This window comes from Lethenteron reissneri, chromosome 17 (genome assembly GCF_015708825.2).
Source record: "Lethenteron reissneri isolate LAM-NWPU_2019-01 chromosome 17, ASM1570882v1, whole genome shotgun sequence".
In the NCBI taxonomy this organism is placed as follows: Eukaryota; Metazoa; Chordata; class Hyperoartia; order Petromyzontiformes; family Petromyzontidae; genus Lethenteron; species Lethenteron reissneri.
The window spans coordinates 8957814-8958461 of record NC_083795.1 but is presented as its reverse complement, the minus strand read 5'-3'; positions in this window follow the sequence as shown (position 1 = coordinate 8958461).

Sequence of the window (648 nt, the reverse complement as noted above, 5' to 3'; positions counted from 1 at the left end):
TCCGTGGTGTAATAAAACAACATCTCCACCTGAGTTGATTTCATCGCTTCATCTCCTCGCACAACCTTTCAACACGATCATATCCTCGGCTGCCACTTCCCATCATGTCTTGACAATCGGCCATTATCTCTTCTGCTCATGCCCACTATTTGTAACATGTTGAAATATGTAATCAACCTGCGTGTCTTCTCGAATTCATGTTCCTTATTATGTCTTGCAATATAGTTCTAAACATACAAGCACGTCTATTTAGCTCCATTGGTCTGCGCCAGGGCTTCATTTTGCATGGAATATATTCTGCCCCCCCGCCCCCCACAGTATATGTTGGTTGGGGTAAATATTTGCAGGAGCTCAGTCCCAGACAGCTCTGGTTGAAATTAAGTCCTTACCTACTCATTGCGTTGTCACAATTGACGCAAGGCGGCAAGCACGATGTTTATACTCTGCTGGGATTTCATGCGATTTAAATTTTGTCATTGCACCCTTAACGTATACTGTGGCATAGTGGGTTCCCATGCAGCTCTGCAGCCAGCTGCTAATACGGTAGCATCTTAAAGCAATTACAGCCCACATGTAGTTTTATTCTCTGCATGCCCACAGGATTACGCCTATATAAGCTATTTAAGGCAGATGATGCACGCTGACAGG